This window comes from Ochotona curzoniae, unplaced genomic scaffold, assembly GCF_017591425.1.
Source record: "Ochotona curzoniae isolate NIBS_2020 unplaced genomic scaffold, NIBS_Ocur_1.0 contig_3190, whole genome shotgun sequence".
Classification (NCBI taxonomy): domain Eukaryota; kingdom Metazoa; phylum Chordata; class Mammalia; order Lagomorpha; family Ochotonidae; genus Ochotona; species Ochotona curzoniae.
The window spans coordinates 2,447,607-2,474,020 of record NW_024465751.1 but is presented as its reverse complement, the minus strand read 5'-3'; the positions used below and the strand labels follow the sequence as shown (position 1 = coordinate 2,474,020).

The window sequence follows — 26,414 nt, the reverse complement described above, 5'->3', positions numbered from 1 at the left end:
CACTTGGGGAGTAAATCGGTGTTCTCTCTCCTCTGTGTGTACTCCTTGATGTCTCCTTCAGTCAGTATTTCTATAAATCTTAAAAAGCAACTGTAGGAGAATTCTTTCAAATACTTCTAGGACCAGAAATCCTATATAAAGCCCTAACAAGTCAATCTAGAAGCTTATGCAGAGAACAGAATTCACTAGGTCTCAACAGGGGAACATATCTGAGAAGGCCAACCCCAAGGCTTGTGCCAGAACTGTAAGAGAGAGCCCAGTGTTACAAGTCTCCAGCATGAGTCACAATAGGTCAAAGTAAAAAGGGGGGGAGGGGGAAACATAATTACCTAAAGAGATGACCAATTGGCAACTGACCAAGTCTGATGTCAATTCCTGACAGTTTCAAATTAGTAATACAGGGCGCTACTTCTTTAATATGGTAGAATTACTTGAAATCAATAAAATAACCATTTTATTTCATGGTGAAAAGTTAGAGACAACCACTAACATGCAGAGGAACAGCTTTAAGAACAGAAACTTGGAAGATCAGGTCAATAAGATTTTACACATAATTTAAATTTTTTTCAAGAAAAAACAATGGATTTTAGAGGGAAGTAAGTTGGGAATCATATTTGCAAAATACCTCTCATAATGAAAACCTAACCAATTTAATAAGGACATCTTTGAAAGTGTAAGCAGTTATAGAAAAGAAATACAGTTATGTAGATTAAATTGAAAGGAAATTAAAATGAAAATGTAAATACATTTTAATCTCTTAAACTAGCCTAGATTTTTAGAAAGTTAAATATCAAAGTGCTGTCTCTCCTTCGTTATTTCTTTCAAAAAGGAATCTTGATTACGCATCAAGGGCCAGATTCCAGACAATTCCAAATAGCTACAATGCCTCTCTCTCGCTGTTTTTAAGATGTATTTCACTTATTTGAAAGGCAGACTTACAGAGTGAGAGGAGAGAAAGAATAGGGAGACAGAGATCTTGTAGCTGCTGGTTTATTCCCCAAATGGCCACAACAGCCTAGAAACCCTATCCTGGTCCCCTATGTGTGGCAGAAGCCCAGGTTCCTGGGCCACCTCTCTAATGTGCACAAGCAGGGACGTGGATCAGAAGTGGAGCAGCCAGGGTTTATGGACACATCAATAGGGAATGTTGGTGTTGTGGGCAACTGCTTAATCCACTGCACTTCAACGTCAGCCCCGAAACGCTACTGTTCACCAAAAAAGAAAAAAAGTTACCATGGTAACCTCCATTACTGGGATTAAGAGGTTTTTCATCTTCCTTGAGACTTTCAGAAGTCTACATATTTTTTAAAACAATATATTTTTATTGGAAAGGTAGATTTACAGAGAAGAAGATAAAGGTCTTCTGTCTACTGGTTTACTCCCCAATTGGCTACAAAGGCCAGAGCTGATCTGATCTGAAGCCAGGAGCCAGGAACTAGGAGTTTCTGGATTTCCTTTGCAGATGCAGGATCCCAAGGCATTAGATCATCCTCTCTTGCTTTCCCAGGCCAAAATTAACCAGGACTTCAACCATAATATGGTAATTCTGATTCCAGTCAAAACTGGATTCTTCTGGGAAGCACACCCAAATACACGCACCTAGGCTGAAAGACTACTTCCCTGCGGAAAATAACACTTCCCTTCTGACTATGAAAAAGAAAACACCAAAAAAGTACTGAAGTCACCTGTCACACCTACACAGAAGTCACTTCAGCCTGACAGTGGACCTCCACATGAAGGCTGAACATTGAAGCCCCAAGACTTTCTCATACAGGAGACCATGTATTTCCTGTGTGACAACCAGAGCGCTTTGTTCATTAGGCCAAATAACAGCAAAAATACTAAGAAAGCTAAGCCACAGAATGGGGAAACACCTTTGATCCATGTGGAACAGCTCAATCATTGCTATCTAGAATATATAAGGAAAACTTACACAGCTGAACGGAAGAGCCAGAGAGCAACCCAAGGGCCAGCTCCACTGCAGACCAGCTCTAAATGCTTTTAACCAAATGAAAAGTGAGCAACCCCATAGGACCCTAGGGAAAAGCCAACAGAAGCCACAATAAAGACACTTCCACACACACTCAAGCATGGTGAAGCAGGATCGGCAGTGTAGGGCTGCTAAGGCGTGGTCTAAGAACGTGTGTGTCTTAGTGACAGGAGTGTATACTGGAACCACCACATTAGAAAGCACCCAGGACATCATGTGCAGTGTTGCAACATGCCCTGTGCTTGTGGCTGCACTAAGGTGGGCTTGGTCAGCCAAGAAACCTTGAAAGATTTTCTCAACCCTGCTGTAACAAAGCTACTGATATCTCAGAACTATCAAAACCACTCAAGTAACATCATTGGAACAGTGCTCCATAAATCAGGGTATCTAAGGTGTCATTAGAGGACTGTCCCCCATCCTCAAGTGCTGATGTAGTTTGACAGCAAGGACTGGCCCCTTCCCTTTGGAAACAGGAGAAAGACATTTTGTGCTTCCAGGTGAGGTATGTACTACAGCACCTGTGGTTCCAGGATACAGCTTGCACCAACAGGTGGATATATATATACCAAAACACACATAGCAGAAACCTCTTAACATCTTCGTTATGATTCCAGTGACATAAAATCCTATACTGACAAGAAAAATGTTAATGTTCATGGCAAATCCTTAAAAAATATTTTATTTGAAAGGCAGATTTACACCATGGGTGAACACAGATGTGTTCCACCTGCTGATTCACCCCTCAGATGGTCCCATGGCCAAGGTTAGGCCAGCCTAAAACCAGGGGTCATGAACTTCATAGAGCGCTCCTACAGGAGTACAGGGGCCCGAGTACTTGGGCCATCTCCTGCTGCTTTCCCAGGCACATAAGCAGATACTTGGGTGGAAAGCGGAGCAGCCAGAAATCCAATCAGCACCCATATGGGCACAGAAAGGGCAAGGATGGTCATGTGCCTAAGAACTGGGGAGGCCTCTTCTGGCAGAGAGACATGCCCTTTGTATTTCCGGTGCTTCTTCATGAATAACCTGATTCCAACAGAGCAGTAAATACAGATGCCTGAACTTCACCCCAGATCAGGGACACCAGACTCTAGAAGGTGTGACACTGTTAGCCAGCAAGCATGGGAGGTCCATTTGCTTGGGGTATTACCAGGAGTTAAAGCAGACAGTAGCAAGGAGTCATAGTGCCTGCCTGTGAAACACAAGGCCCACACTCTCACAGCAAAGGTGAGGGGAGTGCACAGGATGTGGGCCAAGATGGGGGTTCCTCCTGCTCAGGCTGCACCATCACATTCAGTGTACCCAAAGCCTTAACTTACCTGGTGTCTTTCTCCCCCTGCCCCTCCCCAAGATGGTGTTACAAGCTGAGCATTCCCAAAACATCCACTGAAAAACCAACTCCAGGGAAAAGCTGCTCCAGACACTGCCAGTGTTCCCATGCCCCCCTTTGGGCCTAAACCTTGTATGGTTCAGCTGACTCTTGGCCAGGTGAGTTCTATGCATGGGTCACACATGTAGGGCAGCCGCCAGCTCCTTGGCATGCGTGCACCAGCTTCAAAACAGCCCCTGGGTCTCCTGACCTTTGCAGCCACTTTTCTGTGCCTCCATTTCTTTCTGTAAAATGGGTGCAGTAATGACACTGACCTGCCAGGCTTCAAAGGAACCACTGTCTCTATACCTGGGAAAAGACATTTGAAGACATTTAAGACATTGTTCAAGATGTTTTAAGACCAACATAAGGCTGGTATCTTGATGAGGAAAAAGCAGCCACACAACCGATTTTTAATAAGATCTGATGAATGGAAGGGACCAATGTAATTGCAAGCATTTATCAGGCATTTAAAACCATAATTATCAAGAAATATCCTATCTTCACAGCCTCAGGCAGACCAGGGTGCTCCTGCCTCACGAAGGCTCTCTGCCTTGGAGGACTGGACAAGGTGAATGCAAGGTCAGTAAGCAGCATCACTCAGAAACCAGCGTGGAGGTTATTCCACCCAGAATGTGCTTTCTAGAGTTTAATTTTCTACAGCTCAGATCCCCAGTCTCAGCTCTGTAGACACTGTGCAGGGGATGCTTCCTAAGTGGAACCAGGCTGGACCCTCACTGAGGCCCAACTGTTCTGACAATCACAAACCCCAAGCATCAAAAGGCTGGAGCTGGAGATGTCCCTGCACTCTGCTGGTTGGGGGGACATGCAGCAAGGAGCACAACCTTTCCAAGCCTCAGTGTCCATACCTGTCAAACAGCAGGATGATAATGGTTGCTCTCCCACTGCCTCTAGATGTTCCAAGGAAAGGGACACATAGTTCCTGGCATGTAAATTGTGCTCAGGTTAAAAATGTGCTTGCTATCTTCACAGCCAGCTGGGTAACAACAGTGACAAACCTAACGGGGAAATGGCATGGGAAGCAACACACTACATAAGCTCATAAGGATTTTAGGATCCCATTCAGCTAAAGCCAACAGATTGACCACTCTGCAAACAGAGCGCAATAAGTCCTAGAAGTCTTCTCCCAGGGGACCACAGCAACCAGAGCAGAGCAAACGCACTCCATCTTCCCACAGCAGGAGACTTTCGAGCAGCCACCCATTTCTCCTGGATCTAAACCCCTCAAGTCACTTCCTCACCCAAGTTCTGGGCAGGCTCTGGCACTGTCTTCCACACCAAGAGCTGTACTAGGCAGCCACTAGTCTTGTGAGTACTTCTAGCTGCACCTGAGGCAGACACTCACAGAGCCTGGTGGGCGGAGGGCACCATCTTAGAAACTTGCCCCTGTGCCAGCAGAGTGGTTAGGGGAAAAGTGTGCTTTCTTGAGCCAGAAAAAAAAATCTAGTCCAAAGCTTCATCAAATATATCTTCTGACAAGGACATGGGACAGCACGAGGTCTACGGCACGGAAGCCCACACCCACTGAGGCAGAAGCGCTTACCTGGTGTATGTGCATTTGGACACGGGTTTCCCAATAGCCTCTGGTAGAATCTGTGCAAGACCTCTAGCATCTGGCTTCCTCTATGGAGGAAGACATCTGTTGCAATTTAATCCCTCTAACCCATACTGAATCACTCACTCTTCAAGGAGGACCGTGGTTCTTCAGCCCATTATATTGACTTTTCTCCAAACCCTGTGGAGCTCATTTTTTTCTATACCTTGGCTTAAAACTTTACAGTGGAGAATTCCCCATGTAGGCTGTGATATCTGGCTCCTGTTCATGGCCCACTATGTATCTGATTACCACTGTTACTGCACACCCTCTTCCAAATTCTATCCCAGCTACTTTAGCTTCTTTGCTGAATATATTTCCACTCCAGGGCCTTTGCATTGGGGCCTGTCGTCCTAGCAACTTAACCTAACTTATTGGTCAGCTTTAGTGTCACTTACTCATACAGAACAGATAGGAGGGAAGTAATAACAGTTGCTTCGTGAGTGGTTGCATTCAGAAGTCCCTGCAGCTCTTCCTATAACTCTACATCCACACCAGGCCCTGATCAAATAATCGGGGGCCTAATACAATAGTACAGAGAGGACTTGGCATTTGACTTCACACCATGCAGTTCAAATCCAAATGGTGCCCTCTCCCATATGCCATGTCTATTCCATATGACAGTCCATTGTAAAACTCACCAAAGAATGTACCCAAAATCAGGGTACTTCCACTGCATTAAACAAAACGCAAAACGCCTGAATTGGGGAAGTTTGAATCAGACAGTAGCAACCCTTGGTGTTCTGTGGAGCTTCTGTGGTACATTTGGGTTTTTCTTGAAGCTGCTGCTGTTAGATCTTCTCAAAACATGCCTGCAGATACTAGGCACGTCCTGTTGGGCTTGAAGGTTTGTGAGCAACACAGGGGTCACCAAAGCCTTGAAGTGTATTCTGCATGTGAAAAAAGGGATGTCTAGCAGTGACACAGGCCATGGGTAATAGATACAAATTCAATCTCAGATCTAGGGGCTGTTGCTGATGTCTGAGACACCAGTATTTTGTATAAGCACTGGTTTGAGTCCTAGCTATTCCACTTCTGATCCAGCTCTCCACTAACGTGACTATGATGCATCTTGTGCCCCTGCCACCCGTATGGAAAACTCAGTTGAAGTTCCTGGTTGCTCTGCCTTGGCCTAACCCTGGCATTACAGCCATTTAGGGAGTCAATCAGCAGATGAAACTCACTCTCGTTTTCTCTCCAACTACCCTTTGTATAAACAAACATCTTTTTAAAAATTCAATTCCAGCTCTCCTACTAAGAGCTGTAAGGAATAAGGAGTATTGGGCCCGGCGCGGTGGCGCAAGTGGTTAAAGGTCCTCACCTTGCCGCCGGGGATCCCATATGGGCGCCGGTTCTAATCCCGGCAGCCCCGCTTCCCTTCCAGCTCCCTGCCTGTGGCCTGGGAAAGCAGCAGAGGACGGCCCAAAGCTTTGGGAACCTGCACCCGCGTGGGAGACCCAGAAGAGGCTCCTGGCTTCGGATCGGCATAGTATCGGCCCGTTGCGCTCACTTGGGGAGTGAATCATCGGACGGAAGATCTTCCTCTCTGTCTCTCCTCTCTGTATATCTGCCTTTCCAATGAAAAAATAATAAAAATAAATCTTTAAAGGAATAAGGAGTATTACTCCCTCTTTCTCTGAGTTTAATTCCCTCGCTAGAACAAGCTAACCTCCGAACCTGTGCCTAGGATTGTGAGGTCTGAATGAGACGGTGCAAGAGGGGTCCTGGGAACACACCTTTCATTTCTGACTCAAGCAGCCCGCTTGGGGTTTGACATAAGCCATCACCTTCAATCTTCAAAATGGCCCACTATTTGCCCCATTTTACAGAGCAGAAAACAAACATTTGGATCTCTGGGTCCGGTTTCCATGGAAATCAATTCTCTAGTCACTACCCACACAGAGAAGTGAGATTAGGCAACCTTGAGCCAATCTTTGCAGAAATTGAATTTTAAGGGAAGAAAAATTTCCACTGTGAAGAGAAAAATGTAAGGCCAAACTTGAGCTCCTCAAGCCACATCTGTTGTGGAAGAACAGAACCTGACAGGAGGTCCCATGCACTGTCAGGAGGGAGGTGCCTTCTCTGTCTCAAACCTGGTCCAGTGCTGTCAACCATTTGCAAGTGTGAAGGCCCAGATACCAGCACAATGGGGTGCACGAAGGAGCAGAGGACAGTTACAGGCAACAGAATTCTAAGACACACCCAAGATTCCTGGGCCCTGGAACCAACAGAATTGCAGGGGACACTATGAAGGGCTTCTGCCTCCCTAGGCAAGTGACAACAGGTGAAGACATTGTCCCGTGGAGCCTGAGCGAGTCACATAAGCCAATGAATGCAAAGAGGGGACTCAGGAAAGGAAGCCTGAGAGACATCCACACACACTCCAGCTGTTATTGGTGTGTCCTTCCCACAACCAATTTGCTCATGCTACCTAGCTCAGAGGGGCCATTCCTGGGCTGCGTGACTGATGAGCCGTTAAGCCACTGCTTTGGATGCCCGGGTTCCAGTCCCAACCCTACTTGTAACTTCCTGCAAGTGCACATTCTGTGAGGTAGCAGTCTCAGGCACTTGAGACTGCTACTCAAATGGAAGACACAGACCGAGTTCAAGGGTTCCTGCATTCGGTCTTGTCCAGCTCCAGTTGTTGCCAGAATTTGGAGAGGGAGCCAATGGATAGATGATCTCGCTCTCACCCTCTAATAAAATGAAGGTAAATAAAAATAACAAAAAAAAGGAAAAGATCTATCCAGATATTTAAAAATTGAATCTAAGGTTTAAAAGAACAACTCCCTAAAAAGTTAAGTAACTTGATTAAAGGTGTACAGAAGCTCTCCAAATTATTCTCATTTCCCCCCAAGATCCAGAATGGTCTTTTTGTTCTACACAGCGTTACATGCCAACCACTCATCCATCTGCCTAACTGTATCTACAGTCCTGGCTTTTTTTTTTAAGGAAAACTATGCCTAATGTTTTTTTAAAAAGAGGTAAATCCTACATTCAGCGCTGTGCAAAAGCATCCTCGGGTTGTTTGTGTGTTTGGGCGGTTACACAGGGCTAACAGGGAACACAGATGGCGCTGGAAGCAAACACGAAGAATCACAGCTCAAGAGAAACACAATTTAGAAAACTAACAAGTTTCTAGAGAAGTCACATCTTTTCTCTAAAGTAGGCACAGATGTGTACCATCAGCACCTGCTGCACTAAAACACAGGCGCCATGGGCTCTTGGACTCCGTCAGGACCTAACGAGTAAGTGAGTGATTTCTCTGAGTGATACAGAGTCCTCAAAGTCCAGAGGCTTTTGGTTTGGTTTTTAGCATTTTTTTCTAAAGTCTTAGAATCAAACAAAATGGAAAGAAATCAACTTAAGGCAGATTTTAAATGTTTGATGACCTTTTCTAAGATGATTCTCTCATCATTCACATTGTCTAAATTCTTCAAGGTTTATTTATTTACTTATTTACTTGAAGGAGTTAGAGAGGGAGTGACAGACAGGTCTTCAATTTGCTGCTTCACTCCCAAAGTGGCTGCAACATCCAGGACCTTCACCTGGCCGCAACACCAACCTCCTCTAAATCATTTAAGTACCATTCTCTGCCTAACAAAAAACCTTAAATGCCAGAACTTCTTTGAGGTGCCCCCAGAACTCAACATTTAACTAAAGGTTACTTGCATAAGCCTTTTGCACTACTAGAATGTCATTTTATTTTTTTTTCTAGAGTTGTATAAATAGAAGAAGTAGGCAGAGCTTGGTTGATGCTGGAGATACAAAGGAATTAGAGAAGTACAAGAGAGAAGCCAGAGTGAGGGGCAGAAGGAAGGAAGCAAACAATGACACAGCAAGTCTGGCAGACAGAACAGACTTCCTTAGAACCCCAGGAGTTGCCAGCACCTAACACAACAAGGCGGAGGCTGGACTTCAGACAGCAGCCTCCAGACAGCTTCAGCTACACTAGGGAGTCCAAGCGGCAGATACCCTGCAAACAGAGATGCTGCCAAGACAGCACTCACCCAACAGGCTCAGGGCAGCCAGGGGTCAGCTGCCCTTGAACAGGGTCATCTTAGAAGTCCATTGACTAAGGTGCCCTCAGACATCTGTCCACACCATGGGAAGAGTCCTCAGAGGTGCTGGAATCCACAGCCATGTCATAGGATGCACCAGTGACTGAGACGTTATTCATAAGATAGTCTCTGTGAGAAGTGTAATCACCTTGCTTTGCCGATTTCCATTAACAACTTCACAGTAAGCAAAACTATTGGTGGTCAAAAGCAGTTCTTGCACCCTGAGCAGCGGCACAGTCCGCTATGGGCAGGAAGTGGAGGGGGAGCTGTTTTTCCTTGTAGTGCTTGGGATCTTGTAGGAAGCAATTACAGTGGAAGGCAAGAAAGCAGCTGCCTGCTCCTCTGCAGGGTGTGCTCCCCATGCACCTGGTGTCCCCCCACTTCCTCCTGGTGACTTCCTCTGATCCCTCCTGCTCCTGCTGTCCCGACTTTCAGGACTCATATCTGAGAGATACAGTGACAAGAAAAGAGAAGGAATGAAATGGCACCCCTTCCCCAAATAAAGCTTAAAATTTCAGTAATTCTTTATATGATCCAAAATACTAGGCACTCTCTCTGGTTATTACCCCCCAAACCAAAAAATACCAAATACAAAGGGTGCCCTAACACACTGTTGGTGGGTAGAGCCATTATGGAAAACAGTATGGAGTTTTCTCAGAGCTAAAAATAGACTGGCCATATGATCCAGCTATCCTGGGAATACAGCCAAAGGAAATGAAATCAGAAAAGCAAAGAGCTATTTGTACCTCCATGTTTACAGCAGCCCAGTTCACAATAATAAAGATATGTAGGCAACCTAGATGTTCAACTACAGATGAATGGATAAAAAATGTGGCCTATGTACACATGATGGAATACTACTCAACCATAATGAGGAATGATGGAACTGGAGATTATGAAAAGTGAAATAAGCCAAGCCCAGAAGGAAAAGCATCATATGCTCTCTCCTGTCTGTGGGAGTTAATACATGGAAAGGCTGTAAGAACCATGTAGATGTCACATCATTTGGTATATAGCTATAAACAGTGCTTCAATGATTCATACCATGTAGATAATTATATACCTGCCCCTTGTCCCCTGTCCCCCACTAACAAAATACTGGAGACCATAAACTCGGACTTTCCTGTCCATCCTTGGTTACTGAAAGAACTTCACAGTCAGGTCTGTGTGCAAGATTCCTCAACACCATCCCTTGTCACCTGTGGGGGCCATGGGGCTGAGTGCAAGCTGCTCACAGCTGCCACCCTGCAGCACAGAAAGGGTGGTATCCTATATTTCCAGTGGCAAAAGATGAAAGCCCAAAATGTTTAATATGCCTTCCACTGCAGCACAAATTCAAAACATTGGAAGTTGCAGCACCACACATCAGAGACTGTGTGATTGGCATGACACAGCATCACCCAACTGTCTGTTCCTCTACACAGTGAGGAGTCAGCATTGGGATATCTCAGCTGGCTCTAGGGGCCAAATGCCCATCCTCTTTGCCAGCCATTTGACATTGATACAGGTTCTAAATTTCAGTCTCATCTGCCACACATCACTGTGATCTGGCATCAAACTCAGTCTGCTTGGTCACATGAATGAGCTTTCTGGATGGTCTTTTGATGTTTTCATTGGGCACAAAGAGGTACAGAGTGAAGCAGTCATTTTGTTCAGTCCCTAAATATTTACCATGACTGGGGCTCAGCTGATCCAAGGTCCACCAAGAACCCAACCCAAGATTCTCATGCTAGTGGTGAGGACTCCATTACCTGAGCTGTGGCCAGCATTAGTAAGACTGGATGCAGCAGTTGGAGTTGGAAATTGAACACAAGTACTCTGATGTGACATTTGGGCATCTTAGCCTCTAGGTCAAATGCCTATCACCATAAAAGCAGGCATCCGATTTCCAGCCCTGGGAAGCAACAATCTACCAGTTGCCCCTGACCTTGACTCTTCTGACCAGCCAATTCTAACTAATTTAAAGGCTTCTGAGAACAGATGCCCTGCCTATTCCTTCTACAATTAATACTCAATAGGACCCAGAGTGAGTCTAGTAAACTCAGTCAACTTCTGTCACTCCTACAAATTCCCTCCCCCGCCAAAGCTTCTCAGACCTGCAGAGTCAAGTTCGGACTCCAGGATGGCCCCTGAGCTCCTGGAGTCTCAGCCCCTCACCATCCCAGCATGTTTAGGATGTCAGTGAACAAGGACCTAGGAGATCACATTGGCCCAGAGGCAGCAGGACAGGAGAGCAGCCAGGTTGTATCCACCCGCTGGATCCATCACAGAGGAGCCACCTACTGTGTATCCTGACATTTGCCCCAAATCATGCTGGGTACATGATATGACTGAAGGCTGAGATGAGGGAGGAACAGCAGGAAGACTGTCCAGGGCCCTGCTGTGTATGGAGCCCCCCTTTAGGGGGTGAACAGCCAGGAAGGCATCCAAGGGAGCTGTGGGCACAGCCCTAGACATGAGACAAATGGAGGCTATAATTCTGGCTTGACGGTGAGAAGCACATATGGTGCCCTGGGAGAAGGGACCAGGACCTGAGCTGGGGGTGCAGAGAGAGCCACTGAAAAGAACTCTGCCTTGTCTGTAGCCTTCTCCGTCCTCCAAATGTCAAGGCTAATCTGAAGCATGCACTTTCCACTTTGCTCTCATCCAGTGTATAGATCCATGTGCTTCCTATGTGGGTGGTGAGGAGCATGGGCTTGGCAGGCAAACCTTCATGAAGTCTTTCAAAACCTGGAAGTGTGTCCTGGGCAAGCAGCCTACCTGCTCCTGAGTTCTTGCACCTGCTAACTAGAAACTCTAATAGAAGACATCAATAAAAGCTGATGGTAGTGTTAGGTCAGCTACTACAGAATATGCACTCCATAAATGTTCATGGTCAACGCTACCTTCTTAGGGGTACGCAGGTTCTACTTTTATCCAACTTAAACATCCTTCACAAAGCTCTAGGCCCACAATACTTGGGGCTGAGAAACTCACAGGAGAGAAACAGCAAGTTAATCCCTCCCATACATCCTGCTGTACTTTGGGCAAGTCCCAAGGCCCTGCATGGCCACAAGGCTCTCTGGTTTTATTCTACATCACCAACCTGCTCTGCCACTTGATCCCCTAGCCCACGGCTCTATAATGAGTTCCTCCTCCAGCAAGACAAGTCCCTCCTGTACTGTTCTACCTGTAATAGGTGATTCCCACTGGAAGATGTGGCCCAAATCACACCACCTTGAAAAAGCTTGCCCTAACTTTCCTGTCTGAAACATCTGCCCAGCATCCATAATCTTGCTTTATTTTCTTTCATGCTTCTTAGGTCAGCTGATTTCCTTCCACTAAATTTGAAGGCAGGGCGTTCTCTTGAATGTCTTATATTGAGTTCCCAGCCCAGCATTTAATAGCTGTTCAATGAGCACCTGATAAGGAAAATCACTAAATATCCAAGTTAGGGATCATACAAAGGTAACATGTTATTTAGCTCCCGATTCTATTTTGTTTTTGTTCTTTCCAATTATTTTCCACAGTGAGTTGTCAGGGCTGACAACATAATTGTCTTTCATCTTTCTTGGGGCTTCTTGGGACAAAAAAAATTAAATTTCCCTTTGGATATCTTCTGATCAATTATATTTGCTTCAACCAACCATTCTTTGCTCATGCCCTTGCAAAAGTAACTTACAACACAGAATACGTGCCAGACACTGCTGAAGATAAAATAGTAGACATGGGTCTATCCATTGTAGGTTTCTAGTCTGCTGGAGGAACAAGCACATAAGCAAAGACAGAAAGGAAAGGATAAATGTTAAGGAAAGGGCAGGAGCAGGAAAGCCCATCTTGACTGTTAAGGAACGATTACTGAAAGCAATGACACCTACCTAGGCAGAGCTAGCTTGTCCAGGGTGAGAGACAATCCCATAAGAGTAATTCACCATTTCACTCACTTGTGGTTCCAGTATCCAATTGGTTCTGCTTCTATAGAGTCTACCTCCTTTGCAAAATGATGGCAATGAGCCAAAACATAGCTCAAATCCCATCTATCTCAAACATTACCTGACACAGAACTTAGTTCATGGCTCATTTAACCAAGCCCACTTTATACCTACATCTGTATTTCCATTTACTTTGTGTTTGTATATATCTGGAAGAGACATCTAGTCAACTCTGAACAACTGACTCTCAACATCTACAAGTGACTTAAGACAAGGAAAGAGCTTGCATACCATTGGTCAGCATGAGCATGGAGAAAACTCCAAGCCTTTGGTGACACCACCATGGGTTTCTGCAGAGCAGTCCCCACACAGACTGGCTGTGGTTGCCGAAGAAGCCCAGCTGCATAGAAAGAGGCAGCAGATGTGCTGTCTGGAAGAATATCCTCTCCTGCTTATTCCTGTGAGGAAAGCAACTGCAGAGCAGAGGTTGGTGGTGAAGTGAGTTCGTAAATACTGGTCATGTAAAAATAGTAAACCTCTACAGAGAACAACAAGAGCTATGCTTGTTTCCAGAGCCTTTCCATGCCTGGAAAACGGTGGCATTTATTGTGATATGTTTTCTTTCTCTCTATACCGTCTCAACTGCCCTTCGTATGACCTTGAAAGGAAGGTCAACTTTACCTCAGTCCATAATGATCCCATCTAAGGTAACAACCTATCCCAGCACTCCATCCATTCTCCAGCTGGAGCAGAGGCTACAGCCAGTGGTCAAGAACTCTCAGCCCATGAAACTAAAGCCAAGAAGGTTGGAGAAAGGCATACATTAATGTGGGGAGGCCTCTAGGGCAGTTCTGCCAGGGTGAATCCACCTATAAACATCAGTCTCAGTAACTGCTAGGAGCAGAAGCCAGGGCCGAGACCTTAAACACGGAGCCATGAATGTGAGTGAAAGGACCAACCAAAGACAATTCTCCCAGAGGATGTCTTTCAAGAACACAGAAGTGCCTACTCATGAGTGTCCTGGGTCTCTTTTAGTTCCAATACTATGAAGAACAGCAATAACATGAACTGAGTAGAACAAAATATGACTAACTGAAACAAATGCTATTCGGCACTAAGAAGCTATGAAAGGCTGTCCCCCTGTCATCTCGTCACCCTCAAAAAACATGGAAAGACAATATTTGGATTTGGCCAATGGGACACAGTAACAAAAGTGAGGTTGGGGAGTCCAGATTCTGAAGCTATCAACACACTGCATCGTTCTGAGCAAGGGGGCTGGCCGAAGGCGTCCATCAACTAGGAAAACCAAGGCAAATCCATGGGGAAGGAGGTGCTTGTGTCTGTTGCCACCTTTGTGAGATCCTCAGGACAGAAGCAGGCATGTTAATATAGGATGGCAACCAGACAAGATCAGCTTTGAAACACCGTGGAGCTCACTTCATCTCAAACTGCCTGAGGTTGTGTGCATATTTGTGGGGAGGACAAAGGACGTGTGCGAGGGTCACCCAGGATGGGATAACCTGTCCATCTCGCCCTTATCTTAGTGAAATGTAGCAGTGAAAACTGTTGCTATGGGCAATGGGCTTTTGTCTATTTCTCCAGAACAGCCCAAATTATCTAATGGGTTGTTTGCAAATGTCTTCCTCAGCTCCATATAAAGACTTGGGTGCTATTTCAAAATTACTTTAACAGGTAGAACACTGGGGGTTTTCAGGCAAGGAAACTCTGTGCTGAACTGTAGTAGCATACACAGGACTTTATGTATATACTACAGCTCAAAGAACTAAGCATATAAACACCAAGGGTGAGTTATAATACAATCTGTGAACTGCAGCTGTCATCAGTGGTAACCAAGTGCCATACTAACACAAGATAATAGTAACGGAAACTGGGTAAGAAAATTTCTAAAAGAGGTCTTGTCTTAAACAGTTACCAACATCCACTGGGTATCCTACGGACCCCCGGGCTCCCTCAAATCAGAGCAGGGTCAATGGCTACTCTGGGCTACCCTGGATCCTGGAGCTAGACCCAGAGGACAAGGTGTGGAAGTTGGGGAGGGAATTCCAGAGAGGCACATGGCAGAGACTGTGCTGAACGGGTGGCTCCTACCCCGAGACAGAATGGCTTCTGCTGAATCGTATCTGCAAATATCCGTATCGTATCTGCCAGACAGCCATGACTAACAGCAGGGAGCCAACATGCCAGGCAGAGATGCCCCAGGTTGGTAGACATGTGGGGGCGGGGGGACAATTCCATTCCTCTGCGTACAGCTTCATCATGTGCTGACAGAGTAATACTGTCAGGTTGTACAAGGCTTGTACCAGGCTATGATGAGAATGAAACTATTCTGTCTAAGAAAGAACACCTTTTTAAAACATGTAACCCCATGTATTGCCTGAAAACTGAGACCTCAGAACAGATGGTGGCATTGGGGCTGGGGGAAGGTCCAGTGTTAATGCTTTCCTTGCTGGATCAAGTGGAGCTCGGGATGGAAAGATTGAAGGTGGCAGAGGGGCTGGGAACTTGGGGATACAACTACGGCCAAGCCCACACAGGAGACCTTCGCTGTCCCAGCAGCTGGGGCTGCACACGACTAGCAGCTGTGCTTCAAAGGCTTTCTCTGCTCAGGGGTGAACAAGGGGGAACACACTGACACCCTTTTGTGGCCACAGAAATCTCTCCTTGCCTACTTTTTCATCTCATCCCTTCTACAGCTCCATTCTAAATCTCACACATCCAGCACACGTCCACATGTACACACACACACACACACACACACACACACACACACACACACACACAGCTATACACACCAGCAGTACAAAGCCGCCGTGCTTCCCCAGTCCTATGACACCAATAAGCAAAAAAACATCAACCAAGGCAGATATTTGGCTCAACAGCTAAGATGCCTCCATCTTCGGTCAGAGAGCGGAGTTTCACTCTCCTGTCTGCCTCCCATCTGGTGCATTAAGGTACTCCCTGAAAGGCAGCAGCTAATGCCTCAAGGAACTGGGTTCTTGCCACTTAGGTGGGAGACCCAAATGGAATGCTGGTCTCCTGGTTGCAACCTGGCCCAACCATGGCTGTAGCAGATATTTGGGAAGTGAACCACAAGTTGAAAGATCCCTCTGTGTATCTCTATGGCTCTGCCTTTTAGATAAAAATGGAAAAATAAAGAATCATTCTCAGCAACATGTCAGGGACAGGAATGAGAAGGAATAGACCTTACAGTTGAATATACAAGCTACATATTCTCAACTACGGCTAAAAGTTGAAAAGGGGATATGTAACGAGAGAAGCAGGGCACCTTAAACTATAGGAAGGTAATTTAATGATATTAACAAATAAGGGAGAAATAAAAAGTGAAGTTATTTCTCTTCTCCCTCTTTTTAAATAATAAAGTGTGGCTATTCAAACTGCATAGTCTGATATCCTAAGACATGTGTATAGTGAAATGCCTGCTAGAATGGAGTAAATTAATATACTCATCTCATGCAGTATCAGACTTCCCTCCTTTGCCCTCTGTATGGCAAGAGCAGCCAAAAACTACCCTTGCAGCCAAACTCCTGAATACAACACACTATTACTGCCCACCAATCACACAGGGGACACTAGCTCTTTCCACATGGTGCTTTTATGAGTGCAGCCAGCCCCCACGCTGCAAGGCTCAGCATATTTGCTTCCCATACAAGTTGTCAAACAAGCCGCCAATGTCACTGCAGCTGCTGCAGACAGGCAGGTGTGGACAAGGAGGGGACGGCAGTGATGCATATTCTGTGGAACTTCAGAACCCCAGGAGGTGACATCAGTACAGCAAGGAGTCCATTCTGGGCTTGGTGGGCCCAGCAGAGCCAAGGCCCTCAGATGGAGTAAGGGCCTCCTTCTGGCAGGATTGTTCAGAGGTAACCAATGATCCTCCCTGAAAACTCAGGTGCTGATGCCATCTCTGATGGAGAGGAGGAGCCACTCACAGAACAAAAGGACTGGCTTTGGTCCCCTCCCTGGAAAGAGAGGGCTTGGAGCCAGGCTAAACTGGACTCAGCCAGGTTCAACTGGATTTGGAACAGACAGACGTGTGCTGCAAGTTTTTCAACTAAGAGCAGGCTTCACTTCCATGCCAGAATGCAGGCAGTCCAGCACGTCTAGCTCGCAGATAGCCTCTCTTCTCCCTTTTCTTCTCAGGGACATGGCTCCATGTCTATCCCCATGCCTTTCTCCCACCATGCAAGGTGGGTGTGCTGCTGTCTGCACCTGTGGCAGCCAGTGGTTCTCAAGCTGTTGTGGGCCTTGATGACCTGGCAAGGTGGTAACAAAGACATCTGCCTGGCACCTCCCCACAGCAGCACATGCAGAACTGTCTCTCCATGGTCCCCACATGAGGAAGTGATAACAGTCTATTTTCAGAAACTCTGTGCAGAAGAGTACACCCAGGCTGACTGCCCAGGATCCACTATGGGATGTTGAGGGAGTTTCAGTATTAGTGGCTAACATAACTTGATGGTAGGAAGCTTAAGATATGCATGAGTAAATAACATCGTAATAATGGACCCATTCACTTACTCCATCTCTCCTCCCATCCACCTAATTAACTATAAAGCAATAAAATCAAGGGAATAGCAAAAGTATTGTGCAGTCTGGGTAGCATCTGATCCTTTTTTTTCTTCCCTGATTATGGGCTAAATTCAGCAGCCTAGTTCTCAAGCACATGACCCAAAATAAGTTTCTCAAAATTTTCCCTAGAAAACTTTGGCATATGACTCCTTGGAGACACTTCCAAGATTCCACAAGGTCTCGTGCCAGCTTGCCAAAGGCTGCTGCAGTGAATTTCCATCTCCTACTTCCACCACTTAAGAGGGGCATTTCTGGGGGCATTAGGGTCCTTACCGTCCTTGCTCTTGTCCTACAAATGTCTCATCAGCCTTCAACAGTGCCGGTAGCTGGCCCTGGATCCTGTGTCGGGCCCAGATCATGTGAAGATGAATTAAATGGGACCTGTGGTAGGCACACTTACATATGACGGTTCTAAGAGTCCCATCTCCACAGAGCACATCTGCATAGTGCCCGCCTGAGAGCCAGCAGAATGCAGGGTCACCTAACTCGGCCTGGCAGAAGGGCTTGTCCAGATATCATAAAGGTCCTGGCCAACCCAGACTTAATCAAAAGGGAGGTTACCATGGGTCAGCCTGACCTAACCCAGTGAGACCTTAAGAATAATCAGAAAGTCAAAGGGAAGAGGGCTCATACTATATGGCAACAAGTGATCCCTGGCACCTCAGAACTGGGAGCCATCTCCAGCTGCCAACCAGCATGAGAGCAGAACCTTCATCCCCTAACGGCTGGGAACAGCATTCTGCCAGCAGCCAGGGATCCTGGAGGAGGACCCTGGGCCTCAGACGAGCAGCAGACCTGCCTGAAACCTTGACTTCTGTGCTGGAAGACAAAGCAGAGAACATGTCTATTGATGAGTGGGCAAGCATTTCCAAGGCCATGACTACTCCTGGCTCTACTACATGGCAAAGCTAAGTCTGGCTGGCCTGCAGGGAGTGGACCCTGATTTCCTCTAGCCCCATCTCCTGTCCATCCCATCCATAAACATCCACTAACATCCTGTTCTGGATCCTTCAACTCTGTGCAGTCCCCTGCTCTGAAGACAGATTCAACCTCACCAGTTCCACACTGAGCTGTGTGCCTCCTCGCTTAGCTCTTCTGCATCAGAATCCAGTGAGGCGGAATGTTGCAGAGCCATAAGCTCCTTGGGAGGAACGAGACCACTCCTCATTTTTACCTGCATAGCTCAATGCTGAAAACATGAAAGGTGATCAGGAAACAGTGAAACAATGAATACCTCATCCAGTTCACCACTGGGTTTCAATACTCTAAAGGCCATCTAGTAAAATGAGAAGACACTGGGACAGATACAGTGAAATCAGGCTCACCTGATCTTCCTGGGCAAACCCAGTCACCACCACAGCTGCCCTTAGCTTCCACAGATCAATTCCAGAAGTTGTGAGTGAATGGAATTTTCGTGGGACAAATTCACACACGTGCTATGGTGGCCGATTACTATAAGGTCTCATTTTAAAGTAAGGACTCAAAACTTTTTTCGGCTCCTACCAATTTGGAAGGGGCAGAAGGCATGTTAAAAAAAACATAGCAAAAATGGAACTGAAGATTTTTAAAAAGTAAAGAGAATAAATTACTAGGAAGGAGGAGCTAGACCAGGAATCTAGAACAAGATAATCCCTGAGCTTCCCGAAAAGCAGGACACAGAAGTAAAAGGAACTTTGCTGCTGCTGTCACTAGATGGAAGCAGCTAGCCCATCCACTTAGAGAGGACATGGTCCTGGGAGCACAAGTGAGACAGTGCAAGGGCTCCTGGCACCCAGCAAGTAGACCATGACTGCCAGAGAGCAGATAGCTCCTTAAGAGATCTGGGACAGGGAGGGAGTGTGAGAAGGGGCGAGTGATGAGAAGGGGTTCACTCACAGTTCCAAGTTATAACTAAATGGGATAAGTTGCATAGCAAGGAACTGTGCTCGCTTTGGCAGTACATATACTAAAATTGGAACGATACAGAGAAGATTAGCATGGCTCCTGTGCAAGCATGACACGCATAGCAAGGAACTACAGAAACAGATAGACTTGAACAATATATATGCATTGTTTTCCAAAGAGTTCAAGAAGATTGTGAATTTTTTTTTATCTAAAAGAGATGCTAACATTTGAGCAGATGGTTATGTGTAAGCTGCAGTGGATGTTGCACAATGCATATGTGCATCACAATATTGCATGGTACCCAATAAATGCATACGATTTTTAGTATTAGCTGAAAATAATAACTAAAAAAAATAACTGGAGAGGTTTAACAGGATGTCTTTATCTACAGGCCTGGAGACATTCAGAACCGCATTTTTGTAACAAAAATTTGGGATACACTGAGATCCCAAAAGCCAAGGTCATGTCATTACATGGTAACATGGGAGAGATATTTTGGGAGCTAATTTACAGACCGTGTGACAGATGGCAAAGGAGAACTTTATGCCTCGGTTTCAGCCAAGCCCTCACACAACAGCTGCCACCCGCCCCCACATCTCAAGGGGAGGCACAAGGCTCTGACCTCACTGCATATGCCAAACACCTGGGCATCTGGTTCCAGCAGCTTCTGGCTCATCAGATCCGGGGTGGGTCCAAGATGTCCCACTGCTACAATACTGTAGGTGATGCTGATGTTGCAGATGCAGTCACTTCCAGAAGCAGGTGCCAGGACAACTGTGTGTGCAGAAACGGCTGGAAGCCAGGTGTGAGGCCCAAGCCCACCATCATCAATATGCAAAGGATTCCACCACTAGCAGGTGAGAACTAGATTGAGAGGCTAAGCGGACCATATATCCCAATGGGTGAAGGATTCCACTCCAGCAAATGAAAACAAGAGGGAGGATTCCTTCAAGAGCAATCCCATGGCAGTTGGTGAATTTATCATCTTTGGGGTGAGAAAAAAACCTCAGACCTAGTGAGGGGACCATTCAGAGATACCTGGAGGGTGGATGCTGGCTCCAGATCCAGGGGCACAGCAGTATCCCATGGGGCTGGCTGACTCCACACAGCAAGCGAGGAGCTATTATTCAACCACCGAGCTCCGCATTGCTGTGTGGTCCAGTCCCGATGCCTAGACTGAAGGGGCAGGGCTGTCACTCACTGTTCAGCTGCACATCTGGAGCCACATGCAATGTCTCAGAGGGGTCTCAGCTGTGAGGGCCTTGCTGTGGTTCCTATCAGCAGGGAAGAATCCTAGCACAATGATGCTGGCTGCAGAGGCATTCCAGACCTCCCTGGTAGCCACATCCAGCCTGACAGTGTGGCCACTCCCCTCCCTAACAGCTCACCTGGCAGCACACACCAGGTTCACAAGTCAGAAACTATGTGGGTCAATGTATGAATGCACACTTGTCTCCCAGTTTCCAATTTACATTTCTGGAACCCATTGATGGGAGCCCCAAGACAAGGGACACTATGTTCCCCTCTCTGCCCACCACCCTCCACCATCTCCCACTCTAGAGCATGCACCAGCTAAGCAAGGCCTCCACGGTCCAGCTCTGGCCTCCACATACATCAGCCCTTCGTCTCTAGCATTTTTTGAAAACACTATGCTATGCTCCTTAACATCTTCCTTCAAACTTCAGCTTCATTATCAACTCCTCCAGGAAGCCTTCCCCAACATTCCTTGGCTGCATGAAGTAGCCTTCCACCAAGAGCTGTATTTTTATTCATCAGGCAGGAATCCTATGAATACCTGACCTGTGTCAGCAAGGCCTCCGAGTTTCCCTGAGTTTGTGCGGATCTCCATGTAGCCCTGATCACCCACACCCAGCACAAGCCCTGAAACTCAGAAGGCATAGAATGAAAAGAACAGGAGCTGGGTGTGCCACCAAGGGTTAAAAAAAAAAAGTTGTCAGGCGTTGCCAAGGACATGGCAGCGGATGGAAAATACCCCCTTCTTTCTCCAGGAAGAACAAAGCTTTCGCCCCATATGGCACGACAGCAGATGCAGCACATCCATTTTCAGAAGCGGAGGTTCCTGCTCCTCCAAGGAGCGGGGCTTCCTCCGCGCCGCTGTGAGTCAGGCCGTCTGCAGCAGCACGTGACTGGGGAATCCCATCTGCTCGCGCCCAGCGCACACGCCCACCCGTGACAAATGAATTCATGGCAGTGCTTGCCAGGAGCTGCTCGGGGAGGGCGCAGGAGGCTAGAGATGCATGAATTATTCATACCAGTGATGCAGCCTGCAGAAGCCCCTATCCCCACCCCCACCACGGACTGCAGGGCTGAGGTCTCACGATGCAAAATCAGAATTGTTAATGATAAGAGCGTGTGCTGCGGACTGCCTGTAGCCTGGTGGGAAGCCTAGCGTACGCTGTAGTGTTTAATTTCCATCTCACAACAGCCCCTTGGGATGGGAGCTCTCTCACCATCATCCCCACACACCAAGGAGGAGTTAACCATGCAGAAGCGAGAAGCAGTCAGCCCTGGCTCTGGACTTGCAGCATCTGCAGGAGCGGAGCTTTCTCCCCTGCACTGGGGAGTGGAGAAGGGCGGGGGGAAGCCCAGGAAAGCCCAGCCAGGGATCCCCTCTGGCAGAGCTGGAGAATATCTGGCTTCCCCTCACCCCACTAGAGTGAGCACACATCAAGTACACCGCAGCAGGTGAACCCAGAGGCTGATCCGCTGGCAGCCCTTGCCAGCCCTGGCCACAGCGAAGCACAGCAGTCACTTTCAGCAGCTTGTCTACTGGAGAAGCCCTGCCACCTTGGATATGGCTGAACAGATGAACCAGGAGGGTGTGGGACTAGGCACAGAGAAGGAGCCCCAAGCGTGCAGAAGCAGGGGAAAGGGGGCTCTGCAGGAGCTTCAGCCTCCACACAACCATCAACCATCACAGCAAAGGGATCCTTGTCAGAGAAGAAGGAGAACACATGAGCATGATGCCAGAGGGTCTCACTAGGGAGCAGGCACACGTGACTTGTCACTTGTCAGGAATCCAGGCCCCTCCTCAGCTCACAAAGGGTTTGGAGTCTCCGGCGTGATTACACCCTTTGGCAAGATAGACATATGCAAACAAAGAATCCCAGGGATATCAACAGAGAAGGAGGAGAGCTGTGCATCCTGCAGAAACTAAGATGCAGAAGGGAGAGATTAGGTCTCCAAGCCCCTAAATCCCCACCCCAGAGAAGAGGCAGGCAACTGTCAGGATGATAAGTGGAGGAGTCACTGCGTCACTCTGGGGTCTCCAGCTAGACTGCACCATCTCATCACAACAAAGGAAATTAAGCCAGCAGGGTGGGAGCCATGGCAACAGTCTACAGTGGAGGGGGGAAGAGATTCAGGCTCCTCTGAGACACACCCTGCCCACAGACCCTCATATCCAGCTCTGCTCCTTGGCCTGAGGGCTCTGCCAGCCACAGAATCGCAGCAGTAATGCGGGAAAATCCACTGATGCTGCTGAGAGGTGCTAGCTGGGGGCTTCCCTCTAACAGGGCGCTGAGCACACTGGGCTGCCTCACTGCGGAGGGAACACCTGGCCAAGCCATAGTGACCTTCTAGTTGAGACTCGTGTTCAAACCAGGGACAGCGCATGGGACCCTGGCTGCCCTGCTGGCTGAGTCAGGATGTGATTCTAACGTGACTCTGAGTTCCTCAGAAAGCAGGAGCCAGCAAGCCCCTCCTGACGGCTTTAGTGTCCATTTTATGGGTAATTCTGCTGGCCGTGACTGGGAATAAATCATCGTAAAAGTGCATTCCTACATGGGACAAACACTGTAACCTGGAAAGCAAAAATATCTTAGCATTTCTGATACATGGTCTCTCTGTAGTGTATAAATTTATAGGAGGAACAAACGGCCCATATAAAGGTTAGTTAGGGCAATGAGCATGAACAAAAACTTGAGAAACACTGAACTCTCCTTTACACACACACACACTGGTACAGCTGGTGGATGCCCCCAGTTATGCCCTTATTTCACAGAAAAGAAGCCGAAGGTTCAGGGAGAGGCCAGGGCTTCCCACCTAGCTGTAGAGCTAATGTAGGAAGGAGTTAAGCTTTGGGATGCTGGCGTTACATCTTCCATCACACGAGATATTTGTCTAAAAGCACCCAAGTGTTTTGTTTCCTTAGGTTAATGTTTCTAAGCAAGAATGGATTCTTCCTTTCTTGGAAAAGAAACTCGGACTGTACATATTCATTGCTAAGATGGCATTTTAAATTTCAAACAATGCGGCCTGTTTGGAGTTTGATTATTGGCCATCTTGGAATTTCAAAGTGCTAGTGCTTAAGAAATAGCTTAGCAATCCACTCAAAAGATGTACATATTAGTAGCAACCAGGCACAAAGCACTCACGCTACAGAAATGCATAAACCAGAGAGCCTGGCCAGCCACCCACTCACCTAGGGCTGGGTGGTGCCCAAGGAGGCAAGGAAGACGCAGGAAGCTGCAGGTTCCAGAAAGGATGGCTTGGCAAAAAAAAAAAAAAAAAGAAGGCTGCCTTCTCATGAAATTCTACAGAGAGGAGGGTGCAAGCAGGGCTAAAGTATACAGGAGAGGAAGCTGGGGGAAGAGAGGTCACAGGTCTCCAGGGAGAGACGTGCCTGTAATCACCGCCATCATGACTGCAACCTCCCTCTGCCCTGAGAAACAGAGCCTGGATCTCAGCCTGACTGAGTTAGGAATGTGGATTCTCACACCTTCACAGGTAAACGTGTGGGTCATTCACAAAGCTGTGGCAGGGTTCAAGGTAATCAACAGGCAAAGACCAAGTGTGCTGGACTTGGCAATGGCACAGCAGATTGCCACCTCTAAGCCTCTGGGACCAGGAGAAGGAGCAGCTGCCCACAGGATAGGGGTTGGGAATATAGCAGTCCAGCACCAACTCTCCTCCCATTTTCCACCCATGTACCCACCCATTTTCTGCTGCGCCCCCCAAGCCTGCATCCAACCAGATGCCAGAGGCAAAACAGCCAGATCTGGCAGCAGAATCTACAGCTCCTGGGAGCTTCCCAGGAGTGCAGCATAAATAGAGAAGGAATTTAGAAAGGAATTCACACCCATTTAGAAAGGCAAAAAGAATGCCCCCAGCAGGTGGGTAGGCACAAGGGGTGGTGACTTTCTCATAACCATCTGACCCCTCCCCAACTCAAAGCAGGCACCACAGCCAGAAAGCAGGATGTGACTGAACAAAGCACTCTGGCTGCCTAGCAGAATCCAAGCAATAAGAGCACACCTAGTTTACAAGCCACAATGGGCAATTAACAAGCCATACTAGACCACTCAGATGCTGGATCCGGAATCTCCATGGGGAAAGCCCTTCTGTTTCCTTTCCCATAAGACAGGGCAATGGGAAGCAGAGAACCAGTCTGGAGGTGATGCTCTCTCCCCACCATTCCATCTCTAAGAAGGCTTGTGGTCCAAACTGTCTGATAATCCAAGAGACTATTTCTTTGCCATCCCTCATCTTCCAGAAACTCACTAAAGCCACCAGGGTTCTGAGATAAGCCACCGACAACCTCCAGCAGCTGTGGCTGGGAACAAATAGCCACGCAAGACCATGACTACCCACAGGAAGACAGAGAGGAAGAGATCACTCTAAACCCCAAGTCGAGATAAACAGAAGCTCTGTGAGAGCCTTTCTGAAGAGGCCTGGCATTACCAGCCAGCCAGAAGGAAGGTGTCCCCTCTTGGGTTTCTGCGCAGGTTTAATGAGGCCCTCTGGGGAGGCAGGTCCTCACACCACCCCTCCCTTTGCGGTGTCAGCCTCCTTACCTAAGAGATGTCATAATGAAGGGAATTGGGCACAGAGAAAGGCCACAGAAGAGGGGCAACATTACCACCAGCACTGTGACTCATGGCCTGAATCCTCCCAAGATGAGTGTTTTCTCAGTGAGTGGATTCCAAAGCCTCAGCTTTTCTCAACCAAACCTGGGAGCCAGGAAAGGCGCATGAGCGTTAGAACTGAAAGATAAGCCTACTTTGGCCCAGCTATTTTATTTGAAACCCCTACATAGCCTTATCACAACATACAGGTATGATCAGGTCTCTATAGAAGATCTTTGATGTCCTGCACACAGCAAAGCACACAAAAGGGACTCAGTCTAGAAAGGTTTGCACAGCGCTGCTTAGACCAGATTCCTGATGCTGGGGAACCAGGGCAGGGTGTACTCCTGCAAAAAGAGGGAATCCTTTCACACCAGATTGCCTGCTGCCCAACACAGCACCCCCACCTTCCACTCATTCCATTTCAGCTATAAGATTCCTGACAATTAGCACAGTGTTTGGAATTCTGAATGTTTGGGTCCCAGTCACAGCTGATGAGAAAACAGGTTCACAAAGCTCCAAGTGGCATGCTAAGGTAACACAGAAGCACGATATTGATGGCTGCCTAGGGCACTGGGGACTAGGGGCTGGTCTGCTCCGCCCTGGTTCAGCCTGGAACAGGAGGGGCCACAGGAGCCAGTTACATCACCAACCTGGCGGGATTCCAGTTGGCCAATGGCACACCTGAATGGACATTCCTCACATAGTTGGGACACAGACAGCCCCTTTGCCTGCCCATGTGTCTAGAGGGGTATAAAACTCCTCCACACGTATCTCAAACGCCCTTTTCACTTCCCTCTTCCTTCTCCTCTGCGCGAAGGGGGCCCAGGAGCGGATTCTCCAATAAAGCTTCCATCACAACTCTGAACAACTTGCTGATATTATTCCACCAGTGGGTGGGCGGTGGCCATCATCTAACAGATGCCAAGGTCTATGTATGAGTGAAGACTTGTCTTGCTAACACTTCATTCACTCTTGGAAAAAAAGCAGGGTGGCTATTTGGAACACACGAGTGCTGCTTCAGTCAGTTCAGGCTGTGACACCATTGTGGCATGGATTGATGGCTTACACACATGTCCTCACAGCTCTGAAGGCTAGAAAAGGAA

At 47.4% G+C, this 26,414-nt stretch overlaps 1 protein-coding gene and 1 non-coding gene across 2 annotated transcripts in view; one reads left to right on the top strand and one right to left on the bottom strand.

The window, feature by feature from the left end:
• The window catches only part of KCNQ3 (potassium voltage-gated channel subfamily Q member 3), a 271,638-nt gene that overhangs the window by 198,187 nt on the left and 47,037 nt on the right, over positions 1–26,414 (bottom strand). The gene's annotated exons all lie outside the window — the stretch shown is intronic.
• Positions 19,479–19,585, top strand: LOC121155990. The gene has a single exon (XR_005883782.1). It is a non-coding gene; the product is annotated as a U6 spliceosomal RNA (small nuclear RNA).